The sequence below is a fragment of the Ornithorhynchus anatinus genome, chromosome 7 (assembly GCF_004115215.2).
Source record: "Ornithorhynchus anatinus isolate Pmale09 chromosome 7, mOrnAna1.pri.v4, whole genome shotgun sequence".
NCBI lineage: Eukaryota > Metazoa > Chordata > Mammalia > Monotremata > Ornithorhynchidae > Ornithorhynchus > Ornithorhynchus anatinus.
This window is the reverse complement of record NC_041734.1, coordinates 12,737,032-12,753,295: the sequence shown is the minus strand read 5'-3', so window position 1 is coordinate 12,753,295 and position 16,264 is coordinate 12,737,032. Positions and strand designations below refer to the sequence as shown.

At 42.2% G+C, this 16,264-nt stretch overlaps 1 long non-coding RNA gene across 1 annotated transcript in view; it reads left to right on the top strand.

Moving 5' to 3' along the window:
- LOC120638512 overlaps window positions 1–16,264 on the top strand; it is a 93,572-nt gene that overhangs the window by 73,280 nt on the left and 4,028 nt on the right. Inside the window, exon 3 of the long non-coding RNA XR_005660211.1 lies at window positions 1,751–1,877. This is a non-coding gene — a long non-coding RNA (uncharacterized LOC120638512). The remainder of the gene's footprint in view (window positions 1–1,750; window positions 1,878–16,264) is intronic.

Genomic DNA, 16,264 nt, shown 5'->3' with positions numbered 1-16,264 from the left:
TAAAAAGATCTTTCAAAGCTTTGTTTTTGTAGCTTCCAACATTTTCCTCAAGAGTTTTCAGCATAAACAGCCTGTGACCAGTAAAGGTTATCCATGCAAAAGGTGATTTGTACCACTGATGCCAGATTTTTTAATCTTGTTTGATCCTGATAAGTACATGGGGTTCTCTTATAACCCAGGAGTTGTGTTCTTGAAGAACCTCAGGTTCTAGTAACCACTGATTCAAGGGAGTGGAAAGGATGGATGATTCAAAGGGACCATCGTATTGGACACTTCAGTACAAATTCCTTGATTATTGTTATGTCAACCACTATCAGAATGCTTTAACCCCTGCCAATCATTAGTATTTTTCTGCATTATATTCTTTAAGGTTGCAGAAACACAGAAACCCCCACTAGGTATTGTGTGGTATAGTATAGGAAGGCACAGGCAGAGGAGTTTAGCCAAATCACACCTTGATTGATACCCCATACATGCAAGCAAATATTTCTCGCTACACTAAATTTACTTGCCCCATCTTATTGTTAATGATATCATTATTATTAATAATTAATAATAATTCATTCACTGTTATTTATTGAACACTGTGTGCAAAGCACTGTACTAAGCACTTGGGGAGAGTACTTGCCAAGGAGGGTACTAAGTGCCAGGACAGTCACAAAATTATCAGGCCAGACACAATGCCTGTAATACATGGGATACTCAGTCTGAGGGAAGGGAGAACAAGTATCTTAATCCCCATTTTACAAATGAGGAAATTGAAGGACAGAGAAGTAAAGTGACTTGCCCAAGGTTACCCTCAGGCAAGTGGCAGAGGTGGGATTAGGATCCAGCTCTCCTGATTCTCCTGCCCACCCTCTTTCCATTAGACCACACTGCAACTCATTTTTGTGGATCATCTTATACCTAGAAGAGATTCCTGTTGTGGGAATAGCATTCCCTAGTTTTTCTATCATGTTGCACCCAAGACGTATAATGAAGAAACACGTTAAGGCAGAACTGGGTGTATCTGCATGTACTTTACTCTCATAAACTTGTGACCTTTTCTCCATTGATGGGTTTTAGTGGTGAGTTGCTCAACACCACTGTAGATTTCACCTGACATCAATGGAGGGATGGAAGGCTTTGGGCATTTCACAGGTGAAATGGGCAGTTGAGGATAATGTTGTTAACTATGGCCCCTTCAAATCTGTTGTTGCTCTGCCATTCTGCATTGTAAATGACCCAGCACCCCATTCCTGAGCTGTCTTCTGATCAGGCTCCCTGCTTGGACCCTGCTCCTAGGATACTATGTGATATTCTACAATTAGATAAGAGTTTTTTTTACCCTCCAGGCCCAACTTAATCATGCCATTTACTTCTGAGGCATTTTAAATAATTTTCCACAGAAACCCCAATCATTTTTAGTACATTATTTATCCAGTTCTGAATATCTACATCAAGTTGTCATCTCCAGATCATAATTTTCGGGAGGGGAAAAAGCCTTTCACCTCGGCAGGAAAAAGAAGCCATTGGCATCTGTTATGTAAATAAGACAGCAGAAGTGAATCGCATTCTGGCCTACCAGGTGCACTAAGTGAACACTTGCATCCAACTTTAATGCTCCTTATAAATGTCTTCTAAGTAGAATTATTCTGTAGTTGAATTTGACCTATCTTTTAGGATTTTACTGCTCACATTGAACCCTCATTGACATTGACATATTTTTTCTTAAGCCAACCTAATTATCTCCTGTCTCCTAATTATCCAGAGAGAAGATTCTGGGAGAAGGAAAGAGGAAGCTAGGCCATTTACTCACCTTCCACCATCAAGAAAATGTTCCCGCTGCAGGAAGGAGAATCGAGCTCTTTGTACTTCCTAAAGCATTAGAAGAATTGGTAAGTGTACTTAGGGACCGTGGGCAGAGCACAGTCCCTGGAAACTGGGGAACAAACAAGAGTCAAAGATGCAATCCCTATCTTCAAGAAGCTTACACAGTTTAATGGGGAAGTCTGGGACACATAAATTGATTGCATATAAAATAGTTACGTAATGTACAAATGGATATAAGCTCTCATGAATAAATTAATATTAAATAAACGTATGCCTAAAACATCGGAGATAGCTGAAATGAGGGCATGACCAGAATGGTGGAGGATGATTAATTCTAGAATGACTCATGGAGGTGATGCCTTTTTAAAAGCACCTTATAGGAGGAGAAGGTGTTCCAGGCGAGTGTATTGAGCATGAGGGAATGATTGGAGGTTTGCTCGGGAGGAAAGAAGAAACCGAACTGGAAAGAAAGGAGCAGGGTGGTAAGAGGAAGTCAGCTAAAGGAGAGCCCTGAAGTCGATGGTGAGGAGCAATGTGAAGCTTTTGGAGATTTTGAGAAGACGAGTTATGGTTTGGGTATACTCTTTTGTAAGCTAATGGATCAACCCAAGTTAGACTCATGTTCTGGAGGCTGGAAATGAATGTCTGGTGGGTCCTATGCACTCCTGAACATTTTTCTGTGGTCGGTAACTTGAGTGAAAGTTCCTGCCTTATAGAGAGGCTGGATGGGGAGCCCGAGTCTTTGATAGATACATTTCTTGAATCTGTTTTGCATTTCTGTGAAGGAGATGTGGGGTAGGGATGGTAAATCTGATCAATCCCTGTTTATATGTGGCAGGAAGAAACTGCAGCCCAGAATGTTAGCTGACCTGAGAGTCATTAGGTCACTTGGAAGGAACCAGGCAACACAGTTGCTGAGACACCAGCCCTGCCCTGAAAAGGGTTAATGATGGAATACATAGACAAAACAGGCAGCACATGACACGCAGGAAATACCGAATTAAAGTGAAACACCATCCTGTGCCGTAGTAGTAGTAAACCAAGTCAATCCCACCGACACAGGGCCAAGAAAATTGCCCTTTGATTTTGCCGCCAGGGAACTAGGTTGCTTCTAAATTAAGATTATATCTTTATTTGGTCATGCAAATTGTAGAGCTGAAGAATATGCAGTTTACTTTATACAAACAGATTAGCATATAATGTATACACAGAGAGACTTGTTCCTTCCACACTCTCTGTTCAGGGAAGAGGGACCTGACTGGAGAAGCCTAGCCCCTTTAGCTTTTCAGTTTGTGCAGGTATCCATGAGGACATAAAGATTCATTCCAGATTATCTTTTAATCGCTTCTTTTTGCTATCTCTTAAATTAAAAGAGTCCTCTTTCTGTAGTCATCTGAGGTGTCTGCTGCAAAAGAAAATGCACTAAATATAGCCAACAATGCCACCCCATTCTGTCTGTTGGTAATTCCCCAAAGGCAATCAGTGGGGAGAGCAGAAAACAATTTGTTTATTATAAGCAGGTCAGCCCTTCGGGGAAGACTCATAGGATCATGCAATGGGAAAGGACAATCCCAGCACACAAGTGGCGGGTAATTTTATTTGTTCCACTTGCCGGTCACAGCCACATCATGCTGGTCAATTACGCTTGATTCAGCAGGTTTCAGAGGTTAAGACCCCCTTGTGTATTGCAGCACTGCAGGCGAATTTGCGGGCCAGATTGAAACGGTTTCAATCTCAGAGACGCCAGCCTTCCTCTCCTGTAAAGAGCTATTTTTTTCAACAGTATGCAAGGTCTACATGTGATAGGACAGGCTTGTCTCTAACATCTAGACAACATAATTGTTGAGAGGGAAACACAGCCAGCATCAGATAAAAGAAGAAAATAACCAAGCCAGTAGACTGCAATGTAGAGGCATGAAATGGAAACTCACTGCAGACGTGGATATCATTTTCAGAAAAAAGGATCATGTTTGGGGATAGCCCTGGTGCCAGAACTTAACTGTGTTTGGAAATGTGTTGAACCTTTCACCATTCCATCACATTTTTGTCAAGGAGAAATGTGTTAAACTACTTCTTTCATGAGATCTGTGATGTTAAGAGAAAAATGGCAAGTAGAAATGACCACTTCTGCTGGGCTGTTACCTTGGTGTTACCTTGGTTACATGGTGGGAGTTTGCTAAAAGCAAAACTAATCTTTCAGGTCTTGCATAGAAGACACAATCCAAAGGAAAGGTTTACAAGTTTCCCCTTATAGACTGTAAGGTCCTTGTGGGCAAGGAATGTTTCTACCAGCTCTGTTATGTTGTACTCTTCCAAGTGCTTATTACAATGCTCTGCACACATTTAGCACTCAAAAATATGATTGATTGATTTTTTTTTTATTCTATGTGCCCGTCACTCTTCTAAGCACTGGGGTAGATACAAGTTAATCAGGCTGGACACAGACCATGTCCCACATGGGGCTTACAGCTTTAATTCCCATTTTACAAGTGAAGTTACTTAGGCCCAAAGAAGTTAATTGACTAGCCCAAGGTCACACAGCAGATCAGTGATAGAACCGGGATTAGAACCCAGGTCCTTTGACTCCCGGGCCCGTGCTCTTTGCGCTAGTCTTCATGGCTTTCCAGTGATTGATTAAATTCAAGTGACTGATTCTCAAGGAACAACAGGGAATGGGCATGTGTTCTATTAGCCATCCGGTCAGACACTTTGGAGGGTGGAAAAAATTCTCTGTAGCCCCTGGTATAAGGTTAGTAGTGAATTTTGTATTTCAACTGGAGTACTAGTTTCCTTCTAAAGAAATGCCACCGAGATAAGTTCTCAATGTGGCTATCGATGAAATGGAAAGATGGTTCCTAAGGTTTAATACCCCTGGGCAATGTTATACCCATTGGAGTTTCAGGAAATTCTTCAAAGGATTTCTCAGAACCAGGATGTAGATGGAAGTTTTGACGATGAAAGGTCTTGCTGATGATTAAGTCCAGATTTATACTTTTGAGTATAAAAATATCATAAGCCTTCTATAAAAAGGTGGGTTGCATTTCCACCTCAGAAGCACACAAAGGGGGTTACTAGCATCTTTGAAAATTAAAAGATACAGATGGAAATTCAAGCTTTTTCTCAGCCTTTGGTGGAGATTTCTGGGTATCTGACTGAGAGGCCCTTTGGTGCTGTTTCCGGGAAGGAAATGTAATGGTATGTTGAAAAAATTTCATGCTTCTTAACAGTCTATACACTATGTCACCCATTAGCCAGGATGGTTTGAAACTCGACCTTTAGGCCAGAATTCAGCCTGGCATGGCCCAGAAGCACAGACAGGCATAAGTGTTGACTCTGGGGGTTAAGGCTGTTTCTCTCCATTTCTGATTCTCTTGTCTCTTGCCTTATTTTGCCCTGCATTAAAAATAAAAAGTTGACAGGCTGGGCTTTGTCGTGAGACTGTGCCACTGTGTGTTTCCTGATTGCCTTGTGAGTGTGTCTGTTTGACATATCTGCCCAGGGGATGGGGTCTTTGTGCCCCTGTCCCTTCCCCTGCCTTCCATCCAGTCAACCACCCTACCTGGACTCTGAGGTCTTGTGCTCCCTATGCACCTCAGGTGACAGTGGAATGGGGTCTCGAAAGGCGTAACTTCTATTACATGAGGTCAGAAGGTTAATCCCATCTTCATCATGCAAATCCTAGAAATTTCATCGTGGTGTCTGATGGTAGATTTGGCCTGAATGAAAAAGGAAGAAAGATACAATTTTCTTTGGGAAAATTCTTCTCAAAAAATGACTGTGCCCCAAGCACATTCAGCCAAGGACCTGGCTCTTTCCTGAGTCTATCTCTTTCACTAGTAGTGCATTGGATACCTAAAGCATCAAATCTTTCTCACCAGTAGGGAATATTTAGTGGTTGCCTCTCTGAGCACCTAACACTGGCAAGGAGAGACAACCCCTGGGGACAGTGAGGTGATCTTTCCGGCAGACACTCAGAACATCTGCCCATTTCATTTATTTCTTATAAAAAGATGGAGGCCCAGATGGAGATCTGCTACAAGAGTCATTTCTCATTTGAACCTCACTAGTTCTACCTCATCCATTAATAATAAGGACGGTATTTATTAAGCTCTTACTATGATGATAATTGTATTTGTTAATCATTTAGTATGTGCCAAGCACTGTACCCAAGCCCTAGGGTAGATGAGAGATAATCAGGTCGGCCACTTTTTCACATAGGATTCCCAGTCTAAGAGAGAGGGAAAATAAGTATTTTATTACCACTCTGAAGATGAAGAATCTGAAGCCTGGAGAAGTTAAGTGACTTATCCAAGGTCACAAAGTAGGCAAGTGTTGGAGCTAGGACTATCAATCTGTCAATCAGTGGTATGTAGTGAACATTTATTGTGTGCGGAGCACTGTAGTAAGCACTTGGGAGAGCCTAATACAATAGAGTGGGCAGAGATATACCCTGTCCTAAAAGAGCAGCCTGCAGGGGACCTGAGTCTTTTCACTCACAGTTCCATTACAGCTTTAATCCCCATTTACAAATGAGGTAACCGAGGCCCAAAGAAGTTAAGTGATGCAGTGGAAAGAGCACGGGCTTTGGAGTCAGAGGTCATGGGTTCGAATCCCGGCTCGGCCACTTGTCCGCTGTGTGACTTTGGGCAAGTCACTTAACTTCTTGGTGCCTCAGTTACCTCATCTGTAAAATGGGGATGAAGACTGTGAGCCCCACGTGGGACAACCTGATTCCCTTGTGTCTACCCCAGCGCTTAGAACAGTGCTTGGCACATAGTAAGCTCTTAACAAATACCAACATTATTATTATTATTCACTAGGCCATTTTGCTTTTCCAGTGGGGGCTTATGAGGGGAAATTTTTTTTGTCACAAAAATAATTAAATCTTCCATGGGACCTCTCCCAGATCAAAGTTCTAGGAGTTTCTTCTATAATTGTTACTGTTGAAATTGTTCTCTGAAACTTATTAGGATACTAGAGGGAAAAGAGGAAAAGTTAGACCTAATGAAAAGAACACAGGCCTGGGAGTCAGAGGACCTGAGTTCTAATCTTGTCCCCACCCCTTTCGTGTCGTGTGACATTGGAGAATTACTTATCTTTTTTTCTAAAAAAAAAAAAAAAAGGTATTAATTGCTTATTATGTGCCAGGCACAGTACTAAGCACTGAGAAAACACAGGCTAATCAAGTTGAATACAGTCTGTGTCCCATAGGGGGTTCCTTGTCCAAATCCCCAGTTTATAGATGAGATAACTGAGGCACAGCGAAGTTAGTCACTTGCCTAAGTGGTGGAACCAAGATTAGAACCCAGATCCTTTTGACTCCCAGGCCCGTGCTTTAACCAACTAGGCCATACTGCCTCTCTAATGCTTCAGTTTCCTCATCTGTGAAACAGAGATTCAGTACGTGTTCTTCCTTCTACTTAGACTGTGAAACCCCTGTGAGACAAGGACTGTGTCCAACCTTATTATCTTGTAATAACCTCAGTACTTAGTAGAATGCTTAGCACCTAGTAAACACTTAACAAATGCCACAATTATTATTATTTTTATTATTATAAATATCATGATGCTGATGTTGATGTCCCGGATGCTAATCATCACATTAGTGCTCCTCCAAGCCTCCTGCTTTCATTGTGGAGACCGGGGATTGGGCTGGATGGATCATGGGTCTGACCCAGTTAATGGTACTACTTAGTTTTAATTCAAACTGCCACCACTGGTACCCGACTTGCCATCTCCTCTGTCAGTAAATTAGTGGTATGTTTTTAAGGAAGATTTAAATCATTTAAAGAGTCACGAACTTTACAACAACCATGTTTTTCACTAGGATTGGGCATATTGTTATTGTGCCAAGTTGTCTCAAGCTTTGCTAGATGAGATGCTCTTTTAAACTGCTATGGAGATCAGTGCTCGAGTTAACATAAATCAGTAGTGTACTTATATTTTGACCACAGTGGTTGGCAGAAAGTTTGCCAAATCGCCAGCGACTGCTCCAAAGTAAAATTGATCACACCAATTATGAATCGTTCCTTTCGGCGTAACTAACAATTTCTTTCTGAGGGTAAATAGCTTCAATTGTTTGAGGGCTCTTATTTAGAATTAATGATAGTCTGTTAACATTGCCCAAATGTTGGGAAAGCAAAATCTAACAAGTTCCCTCAGTCTCAACTGCATTTTGACTACAGGGCTCTATCCTTTGCTCAGAAAGCACTTCCAAGATGAGATGGCTAGGCTACATTTTGCAGCATTCCATGTCTCTTGAAAGGAAAAAAATCAGATACACAATCTTGATGAATTGGGTTTGAGTTTTTCACTTTTTCTTGGCATGTGGAGGAAGGCAGTTTGGTCTAGTGGAAAGACTACTGGCCTGTGAGTCAGCACCCCTGTATTCTAGTCTTGCCTCTACCAGAATAAATCATTGGACTTCTCTCTTTCTTCATTTGTAAATGGGAATAGTGATCTCTGCCTCTCCCTAGCTCACAGGGATGATACATGATGTTAAAATCCTTTATAAAGTGCTGAACAAATTCAAGATATTAGGTATTATGCTTTATGGATTTGTTTTATTCTCTGGTCAGTTGGACAACTAATGAAAAAATCATGAATAAAAACCTAATTTTATTTCAAAGGGAATTACATAAGGATTCTGCTCATGCTATTTAACTAGTTTGCTCATCCTTCTAAAACCTGTGGAAACAAAGCTCCTTTCAAGATTGGCTCTTAACTCTTTTCTCGTATTGTTCCAAATCTCTATGTCGATATCAGTCAGGGTCTCCACATTCAGATGTAGATTTCCCATGCTTGCTTTTAGGAATGTTTCAAACTCCAGTGTTGTGAGGTCTAAGAATGGATAAATAAGCTAATCAAGTTAAATGGAGATTTTCATAACCTTAGAGGCTAAAGTAGGTTAGAAGAAGAGACTTCATAGGCTCCAGTTCTTTCTTAAATTTGTTTGATCCAAACTATTTACCACTTTGGAAACAAACAAACAAAAAAAAACCCTACCTAGATGAATTAATGTGTCCCATCAGTAGACTTTGCCAGGGGCAGACATTGTTGATGTTGTTGATTTTTTTTTTTCAGTGGTGGCATTTAGCCTGAAAGTGGGCATTAACACAATATGGACCACTATACAGATCAGAGACAAGTTCTTTCCCTCAGCCCTTATGTACTTATCCTTTTCCTTGGTTGCTTCCTCTACCTGTTTTTTATTTTAGTGTATGCCTCCCCTCTAGGTTGTAAACTCCTTAAGGTCAGGGGTCATGCCTACTAACTCTATTAAACTCTCCCATGTGCTTAGTACAATGCTCTGCACACAGTAAGTGCTCAGTGAATTCCATTGATTTATTTTTTTCTTTGTGGTATTTAAGAGCTTACTATCTGCCAGGCACTGTACAAAGCCCTGGAGGTCTTGTGACTTGGGAGGATTCAATATCTGTCCCCCAGCCTCACAGCCAAAGGCATTGGCTGCTGTTGCTCATGGGCTGGACGGGACATAGGGACAAAGGAAATCCAAGGACATTCACTCTCTCCAGCCTTGCTTAAGTCCAGGAATTTGTTACAGTTTGTTCTCCCCGTAGCAGAAAGATTCTGGACCAGAGTACTCTGAGTCATTTACAAATATGATATCCTCCTGGAAGGTAAAGGTAATATTTGGGCATGGCTTCTTTTTTATGCTATTTATTAAGTGCTTGCTATGCACCAGGAACTCTGCTAAGCGCTGGGGTAAACACAAGCTAATCAAGCTGGCTGAAGTTCATGTTCCACATGGAGCTTAGAGTAGTAATCTCCATTTTACAGATGAGGTAACTGAGGCATAGAGAGGTTAAGTGACTTTCCCAAGGTCACATAGCAGACACATGACAGAGCCAGGATTATAACTCAGGTTCTCTGACTGCCAGGCCTGAACTCTATCCATTAGGCCATGCTGCTTGACTAGGATCTCTTGGAGAGCCCTTTCTGGGAGAGAGAGCATTTCCCAGAATGAGTTAGGCTACATATTATAAATTATTTATTTATATTGATTTTTGTCTCCCCCTCTAGACTGAAAGCTAGTTATGGGCAGGAAACGTTTCCACTAATTCTATTGCCTGTTATCTCTCCCAAGCTCTTAGTACAGAGCTTTGCACTTAATAAGGGCTCAATAAATACCATTGACTGATTGATTTACTCCCAGTATCGGTCTCCAGGCTGTGCTCTGCCTTGGCTGCTTAATTGGACCAGACATCCTGCATTTAGTTAACCCAAATTCTCTACTCCACAGGAATCGGGGCAGGTAATGCCATTTTTGAAATAGGACCATTACTTGTTGCTCTCATGGTGGAATTCAGAATCAGTCTATTAATCAGTGTTATTTATTGAGTGCTAACCATGTGCAGGGCACTGTATAGAGCTTTTGGGAAAGAACAGTAAAATAGAGTTGGCAGATATATTCCCTGCCCACAGGGAGCTTATGGTCTACAGGAGGAGTTTGCAGAAGGAGCTTACAATCTGTAAAAGTAAGGAGTTCCACCTCAACCTTAGGACTCGTGGATGAAATTGAATTTTTGACACATCGATTAGTTCCGACATGATTGTTAACCCCCCACATTCGTACCCGTCAGAGCTGCAGGATCAGGAGGCGATCCTTTTGCCCTTGGAGCTCCTTCTGTTCTGCGGGGTCAACCTCTAGGGTGTTTTGGGCTGAGGTTGAGGGATGGTGGGTAAGCAAAATGAAAGAAGCTCTGTGGCTTTTGGTGCAACTGCCCATGTAGCCTCAGTAGCAGAACACTCACCTGGGAAACCAGACAATCTGGGCAGAAATCCCACTGCCACCCACATCTCCGTCTAAATGAATTCAGGAATTGCACTGGACACCTATGAGATGAGGGATGGAAGGCTGGGGACCAACTCCGATTAGAAGCACCACTGCAAACATGCAGCCTGCTCACCTCCCAGGGAGAAAAGAAAAAAAAAGGAAGGGCTTGAGAAAATGAATTGTGACCCTGTATAATTTGTTCCAAAGGTTTTTTGCACTTTGAATCATAAATAATGCATGAAAACTGCACAAACAAGACCCAGAGACCTATTTTGAATGAATTGGGTTCTGTATTTCAACATTCCAATTACTACCTCTTCCCAGGAAAGCCTAGTTATAGGAAGGCTGAATTAATAACCCTATCTCACACACCCCGACTTCCTCTAGTGCGAGCCTTGGAGTTCCAAGCCAGTGGTCTAAGAACACACACGATGAGCTGACCGAACCCACCGTCTTAGAAACCAGCGGGGGTAGGAGCATAGGAGTCCAGCATATTATGGAAGAGTTACTGTTTTATCAGATGAAGTTTTCATTTGGGTCAAAAGAAAAATGATAGTACTTTTTTGGCTTATTTTTGAATTGTCTTTACCCTGTAAAGCTCCTCGGAATGGGAATTCCTAGGCAAATCGGAAGTTAACGTTGAACGATTGAAAATGCTGGACTCTTTGCTTTTCCATTGGCCAACTCATGGAATATATCAGCCCCTAGTAACCTACAGGTGAAAACAGCTTAATACTCCAAACGATCAGTCAAGCAGTGGTATCTGTTTAGTGCTTACTTTGTGCAGAGCACTGCACTAAGAGCTTGGGAGAGTACCGTACAACAGAATTAACAGACAAGTTCTCTACCCTTAAGAAGCTTACAGTGTAAGGAGATATTCAGATTTCAGGATGGTGAGATGGAAGGAGGACTTAGATTAGCTGCCGTGAGGCAGTTGACGAGAAAGGAGGGTTGGAAGGCCATTGTCAGACCTTGCCTTATTTCACATCATCCTCAGCTCCCAAAGCACTATGCAAACACCATCAGACCGAGAATAATCTATACCTACTCTCTATTGCAACTGGAAAAAGTGAGCCCTAGTTAGATTCAGGGACTGGTTCCAAGCCTCACTGCAGTGCCAGGATCAGAACCCAGACCTCCCCATCCCTCAGCCAGAGTTCTGCCCAGGAAACCACAAGTTGAGTGCCACAAGCATCTTTTGTGGAATACTTAAAGAGTATTCCATGGAAGTATCCCATGGAAGAGAGTGACGTGATCCTCCATCCCAACCCACTGTGGATTTTTTAGCCATATACTCTGCAACTTGCTAGGGGCACCATCCCCTCATCAGTCTGTGGGATGGATCCAAAATGAGTAGCAGCAGTGACAACTTATCTCTCTTTCAACATGAAAATGTGGTTTCTCCAGATGTCTCCAATGTTGCAAATTGGATTTTCCAAAGCCCTACCGCTACATTTAGGCTGTAGGCCCACTCAACAACCTACCATGATGATGTTTCCATTTGAAAAGACGATCTGTAGACAAATACCCCCAGCCATGAAGACTATCTCCAACTGTGTTTGGGAGGGGTGGTGTTCTGTGGTGGAGGAGTTATTCCACACCCAGGTGGAGCGATTAATAGGCCTTGCTCACATCGTGAGCCCAGGTGATAGACAATTCTCTATGGGTAGAATAGCTGAAGGGGACAAAGACCCTAAAGTGATCCAAAAAACTAAGTGGTTGGTGACTCAACCTAGAGGGCATGTTTCCCTAGACCGCAAGGCATCAGGTTGGCAACTTGTTAACATAATCTTGCTCCCACAACCCAATAGGTAAATTGCCTCCACGCCCAGCAACAAGAGACTCATCTTTCATCATGAAGATACTTAGACACTTGGAAATGTTAGTTTCCCCATCCTGCTGTTCAAATATACCCACAGTAGAGGAGACGGAGGGAGACACAGGTTCTGAACACTAGGATTTTGGAAACCATGTCACTGCCTAAACGTGCTCCGTCTGGTCAGATTGAGTTGCTGCAGTTGGATTTGTGATTTTTATGGAGCCCCGATGATTTCTTCTTAGTATAGTTCAAATAAACACTCCTGAAAGTCAGACAAAGAGAAGTTAGGTGACTGAACCCAAAATCTCCAGCCTTCTCCTTTCTTGTTGCATCCTGGATTTGTCTCTAGTGAAAGAATGAATTAAACAGAACTTCAGCAACACTTAAATCTTAGTGCCTTGGCAAATCTCTCAGACTTTGCCTCTTGAGGAGTTGTTTGTGTACCGTCACACTGATTGTATCAGACACTTGGCTAGACCACAAAAAAAATGTTGAAGTCTTCGTGCTTTTTTAAAAATGGCAGTTATTAAGTGCTTCCTATGTGCCAGGCACTGTACTCGCACTGGGGCAGATACAAGATAAGTTGATCACAGTCCAGGTCCCCCACTGGGCTCATAGTCTTAATCCTCATTTTACAAATGAGGTAACTGAGGCACTGAGAAGTTAAATGACGTACCCTAGGTCACACAGCAGACATGGCAGAGCTGGGATTAGAACCCAGGTCCTCTGACTCCCACGCCTGTGACCTTTCCACTAGGTCACACTTTTCCTCTATCTGGAGGGAGGACTTCAAAGCTCATGCCTCCAGTAGGTACTCAGTTAATACCATTCATTGATTGGATGATTGATTGCCAGCTGAAACATTAATTTAGCTAATGGCCACATTCACTTTTGTGAAGGGAGAAGGGTGAATGGTTAACAAAACTTGTTGTTATCCCACTCAAGAGTCAGAATCGCCTCTGTCTTGGAAGACTGGGGACTGATTTAAGAGTTCCCTCATTTAAGTTTTTTTAATTTTTCTATTGTAAGTAGTACTCCAAGTGTGATCCCTGAAATCCTGAGGCAGTTCCATAGTGTTAATAATATTTACTAAATGCCTACTCTGTGCCAAGCTCTGTACTAAAACATTGGGAAAAGAACACCTGGGAGAAAATTAGACATGGCCCCTGGTCCCCGAGGGACTCACAATCTGAGAAAAAAGCATGAAAGGGGGTTGGTGACAAGTATTTAGGGAAGGAGGAGACAATATAAACACACAAAAGTTAAGAGCCAAGGACAGTGGCAAATACAATAAAAGCCATAGGGTGTTGTGGCTAGAAGAGCAGGTTCAGGCCCCTCTAGGCTCAGAGTCCAGCGGTCACAGTAGTCATAGCTGCAGCCACAGCCACCACCTTCCCAATACTCTAAAAGTTGAGAAGACCTCATGGTTCCTTGCCCTTCTAATGCCAGAGCAGGGGCTTTGGAGAAGTGTCCGTAAACTGAGGAAGATTAGATTGTGAGCCCCAGGTGGGACAGGGACTGCATCCAACCTGATTATCTTGGAAGTACCCCAATGCTCAGTACAGTGCTTAGCGCATCATAAGCACTTAACAAATACTCTAGTCAATAATTAATCTAAGCAGCAGAACCACACAGCATGTGCCTAACTCCATTCTTACTGCATCTAAACATTATCCTAGGCATCGCAACCCAGAAGAGAAATACCAAGGACACTGAAACGCTTGGTCTGCCCCAAGAAGTTTAGACTCTGGAGGAGATAGAGCTTAGAATTCCTAAAACATTCTCCTTCGTGGTTTTCCTCCTACTTTAATGCACGGATTCACACTGTAATTACGTACATATAGTCAGTGCTAACTTCCCTGAGCTTGGGCTCCAGTCAAAATGCCTCCATTCCTCAGCCTTTCCTCACATCTCTTGTTGTTCAGGATGGGATGGTAGTGAGGTTCATGTCATTTTCGATGGAAGGCTCCATCATCATATCATTAAATTATACATAATAACTCCACAAACTTCCGTTCCTACAATTGTCCCTGATTATCCCCTGTATTAATAACAGAAAGCATCATTGTTTTAATATTTGAGTGCTCACTGGCCCTGAACACAACCCATTCTCTACATAACATAGTGTAGCATAGCTCATGTATCCACCCAGTTCTCATATACCACAGAGTCAAGGAGAACTCATATAGTATTACTCACCACGTCCAAAGTTATGCCCAGGAGCACAAACCATGTCTTCCCAAACTGTGGCATGTTGTACCTAAACAGGCACACGCTGTTGGATGAACATTCCGTCACACCATTCCAGGTAAAAACGTGTAGTGAAAACACATTCTGTGGCAAAAGTGGTGTACCAAACAAAAATGTAGTTTCCACTTTGTGAGTGACTTTGTATTTTGTTTTGTCTCTAGTTTCTTGGCAAAAGAATTTTGGGAAGCCCAAAGTGGCTTTGCTGATTAACCTGGACTATAAACAATGCTACTAGTGGATCAGACTGATGAAGTTCCACCTACTTTATGCTTTGCGAGCCTTCTGATGGCTGCCTTCCCCGTCATAGCTATCTTAAAGAACAGACATAGATTTAAAAGCAGTGGAATTTGCTACTCTAGAGAGACCAGGTTCACTTGTGTGCCTGACCTGTTTTCTTTTCCCTGAACAGACATCTGTTAGAGACCAGTTTACCTGCTGGTACCACCACAGATCAAGGGTTCTAAATAATGCATTGTGTAATAAAACCAGAAGCTTCCAGAGGGTGTTTTGCAGGAAAGGAATCCAACGAGCTATGGAGTCGAGTGTGTGTTTGTGTGTGTGTGTGAGTTTTGGGGGTGGGGAGGGAAGAGGAGAAAGGAGGGGCAAATAGCAAGGATAAAGGGCTAAAAGAAGGAGTCTTCAGGGCTAAACCCAAGTTTCCAGAGTTCTGTGGGAATGATATAGCCTCTGTAAAGGCAGATTTGCCACAGTCCCTATAGATTTGAACCAACTCTAGCCCCTCCTCAGTAGACACAGAATATTCAGTGACATGCTGGCCTTTTCATCCAGTAACAAGAACTAAACTGACTAGGTTGATGTCACACAGTTGCCCTAAAATAGTGTACAAATGTATGTGATTATGACATAGGGAATGTTGCATAAAGATGGTGCATGATGAGTGAGTTAACAAAAATGAGTGTTCTTGAAAATATTTTTCTAGACATATAGACAATAAACATCTCAAATTGAACAATCTGGTTATTACCCACTTGATTTTTGGCTGGTCAGTCTCCCCCATTAGCTTCCAAGCTCCATGAGGGCAGGGAGAGTGGATTTTGTATTGTATTGTACTCTCCCAAGCACTTAGTACAGTGCTCTGCACACAGTAAGTGCTCAATAAATGCGATTGAATGAATGAATGCATTTTGCTTCTGTTGAATGCTACCAAGGGCTCAGTAGAGTGCTTCATACTCAGAAAGCGCTAAATAAATATCATTGATTGATTCACCACCATTCATATGGGACTGAATTCTGTTATATTCTCCCATACATTGGGTACAGTGCTCTGCACACAAGTGCTCATTTAATACAATTGATTGACAGTTGGTACTCAAAAGTTCCAATTACCAATGACTGGCATCTGTATGAAAACTTCTAATCTGAGAGATTCAAAGACCATTCTGGGATTCCCATTTTGGCGGCCCCAGAATACATTATGGGAGCAAGAGAAATCTTGTGTGTGACTTCATGGTTAGGTAGAGGAAGTAGGAACAGATACTTCATGGGAATGTAGATGGATATTTTGGAGTAACAGAATAGACAGAACAGACGGCTATTAAGAGAAGCAGTGTGGCCTAATGGATGGA